Genomic DNA, 3711 nt, shown 5'->3' with positions numbered 1-3711 from the left:
GCATAAACTCCCAACTCCGGCTCAAAGGCGCACCTACGCTCCAGGCCCGGGCGCTTCAAGAATGGACGGTCCGAGATCACCCTGCAACCTTCTCACCTCGAAACGCCCCCGTAACCGTCCTTAGCAGCCCCCACACCATGCACCCACCTTTAGTGTGCATACTCTCCAACGCCCCATCATCGGCCCTCCAAGGTGGTCACCAGTGGCCACAAAAAGAAGCACCCATCTGAGCCACAGTCACGGTGCACAAGTCCCTCAATCCTCTCCTTCTACCCCTCACCCCCTTTCTCCCAATCTCTCTTCCAGAACTATGCCCCCATCTCTCTAGGGAACCCACTCTGAGGCAAAGTGCACTCCCTAACCGCTTTCTGCCGAGTTCCCAGCGGCTCCGCGTGGCTGCACCCAGAATACTCCTCGTCTAACCTAGAGGGCACCTCCAGTCGCCCAACACGTACACTTTGGCACGGCCCCGTGGGCTGCCGCGCGGGAGCCAGGCTCTTCTGGCTTCCTCTGGGTGACCTTCCGGGTTTTAGCCGGTTTGGCCTGCCCTGGGGCCGAGATCTTGCTCCTTGAGGTGGGGGAGGGGATTTGTGAAGACCCAGAGGCAAAGCTCCTAGTTCTCTCGAACCCCCTGTGCAGACCTCAACTGAAAGGACCAATGGGAATTCCCATACCCCTCACTAGTCACAGGCCTGGGTATTCGCATTCTTCCCGTGTGCCTTCCTGTAAGGGTCTGGACGCTGGGTGTATGCTCCTGCGGGAGGCTTCTCCGCCAGCAGAGGACCATTTCCAGTCGATTCGGGCGGAATTGGACGTGGGTCAGGGTCCATTTTCCTTAACAATCCAGAAAGTGGGCCTTCCATGCCGTCCCTCTACTGCTGGGTGCTAGCGAGGCTGCCAGGCTCAGGGTGGTTATCACTGGTGCCAAAACCCAGGCTGAGATCCAACCTCCCTTCTCTGACCTCCGCAGGTGAGCGCCTACCTCTACCTGGGTCAGTGCAATCTCTGTTTCCAGATTTCTCAGATCCCCCTTTGTGGGCCCTTCCCCCACCCTAACCTCCGAATCTCCTGCTGGGGTTTAAAATGGAGATTCTCCGACCCCTGCCCCGAGAGAAAATGGGGAATTGGAATTTGAATCTCAGGAAGTGGAGCCAGAAATCGACATTTTAAATTCCTTCCAGAGTTTTTTGTTTGTTTGTTTGTTTGGGGGAGGAAGAGTCTACCTTCTGGGGGAAGAGGTCCAGTTCCTGGGCTAATTAAAGCTGCAGATGGGGAGGTGCCGCTGACCTCACCGCTGAGGGAGTGCTGAGCTCTGAGCTGGTTGGGATGGGCACAGCCATAAGCAGCTCCCTGCCCAGGGGAGAGCCTGGAGTGAGAAATGGTGTGAAAGGGCAGAGGAGAGGGAGGCCAGTTCGGTAACCAGGAAAGCTTCATGGAGGAGGTGGCTTTTGAACTGGGACATCTCTGAAATCTAAGGCAGGGACAGGGAAAGGGTGTTCCAAGGCAGGGTACACATTGTGAGCCCAGGCTGGTTGTGGGAAAGCAGAAGGAAAATTGGAGGGTAGGTTTGGCCACTGGTTGGTGAAGTGGGAAGTGAAGCTGAGGGCCTTGTATACCTCTGTCAGCCAAGGGGACTTGGTTCTGTTGGTGGCCTTAGGAAGTTTTGGAAGAGGGAGGGATCCGTTGAGCAGAGGATGACAGGCACAGCAGGGTGACTCCTAAGGGCTATCCCCCTAGTGTTCCCAGACTAGAGCAATTGAGAATTAGAACTAGGGGAATGAAAGGAATTGGAATTAGAAGAAGGCCCTGCTGTGGCCTGGGGGTGAATGTGAGCGGGGAAGCCTGGTAGCTCCCCTCAGGCTGAGAAAGGAGGCTTCTGTTCCTTATTGGCGGTCCCCTGTGCGCCTAGGAACCCAGCCTAGCCTGGAGCCTCTGGGTTGCATTGCACAGACGTAGACCTAGAGGCCCAGCAGGAGGTAAGACTGGCCTGGAGTCCTATGGTGGAGCTTAGCATGCTGATCTCCAAGCTCTAGGGGACTGGGTGAGAGTAGGCTCCCTTTGCTCCTTACCTACTATGATTTTGGAGGGGATGAGGGTCTCCCATTGGAGCTCTGAAAACTACCTGCACCTTTTCATGCCTTCAGCAATCCTTTTATTGGAGAAGCTGCTTCCAGAGCTGTTTCTCTGGCAACGGACCATTCCACTGGGTCTAAGATGGGGGGGGGGTTGCCCAACAGGCATTTGTGTCTGCTGGAGAACTACCATAGCTCCCATCTAGGAGAGCAAGCTAGGCTGTTCACTGAGGGCTTTATGTCCTCTTTTTTGCCCTATTTTACAGGTGAAGAAACAGGCTCAGTAGTCAGTTCTTCGCCCTCCTCCACAGAAGTGAATTTTCTGATTCTTCTAGCTTATGGTCTTAATTCCACACTCAGCTTTATTGCCTCCTGCCCAGGGTCTGGTGTTGTGGAGGTGGTGCCAGAGGCCCCAGGCTTGCCCTCCAAGAGCTCTGGGTCAGTGAGAGATATTCAGGGTATGTGCTACCCCTGGTGGGAGCAGGGAAGGCTGCCTGGAGGAGGAAGTAAATGAGATGAATACTAATTCCTCATTAAATCCTCTTCCCCAGAATATGGTGGATTCTTTTTTTTTTTTTTTGAGACAGTCTTACTCTGTTGCCCCTTGGTAGAGTGCTATGATATCACAGCTCACAGCAACTTCAAACTCTTGCCTCAGCCTCCCAAGTAGCTAGGACTACATGCACATGGCACAATGCATGGCTATTTTTAGGGATGAGGTCTTGCTCTGGCTCAGGCTGGTTTTGAACCTGTGTGCTCAGGCAATCCCCTACCTCGGCCTCCTAGAGTGCTGGGATTGGCGTGAGCCACCATGCTCAGCCCATGGTGAATGTTCCTGGTATGAGAGGAAGAGGAGGCAATTAGAACAATCCCCAGCTCCTTGTATCATAACGTGTTTTAACAAACCAACCTCAGTATTTTTCATACACATCTGTTGGTATTCACTCATGTATTACAGCTCTCACACCATTTAGCTTCAGAAAACACTGGAGGAAATATGATATTACGCCACATAAAACAAAAAGTTAATATATTTTTAGAGGTTGGTGGTGTATTCACCACTCCAAGCCACAGGGAAGGTTTTAAGGCAAGGAGGAGGCACTTTCTTACTTTTTAATCTTTTTCAGGCTTTGAGAACAAGAATAATCTTTTTTTTTTTTTTTTTGGCCTGGGCTGGGTTTGAACCCACCACCTCCAGCATTTGGGGCCGGTGCCCTACGGCTTTGAGAACAAGAATAATCTTTTTTTTTTTTTTTTTGGCCTGGGCTGGGTTTGAACCCACCACCTCCAGCATATGGGGCCGGTGCCCTACTCCTTTGAGCCACAGGCACCGCTCAGAACAAGAATAATCTTATCTGGGTATACTGCTGAGGAAATATCTCTGAGAGGAGGAGGAACTTGTTGAAAGTTACACAGGGTAGGCTCGGCGCCTATAGCTCAACCGGCTAAGGCGCCAGCCACGTACACCTAAGGTGGCGGGTTCAAATCCCCAGCCCGGACCCGCCAAACAACATGACGGCTGCAACCAAAAAAAAAAATAGCCGGGCGTTGTGGCGGGCGCCTGTAGTCCCAGCTACTTGGGGGGCAGAGGCAGGAGACTCGCTTGAGCCCAGGAGTTGGAGGTTGCTGTGAGCTGTGA

This window comes from Otolemur garnettii, unplaced genomic scaffold (assembly GCF_000181295.1).
Source record: "Otolemur garnettii isolate 467f Iridium unplaced genomic scaffold, OtoGar3 scaffold00058, whole genome shotgun sequence".
Taxonomy (NCBI): domain Eukaryota; kingdom Metazoa; phylum Chordata; class Mammalia; order Primates; family Galagidae; genus Otolemur; species Otolemur garnettii.
Note: the sequence above shows the minus strand (reverse complement) of the source record.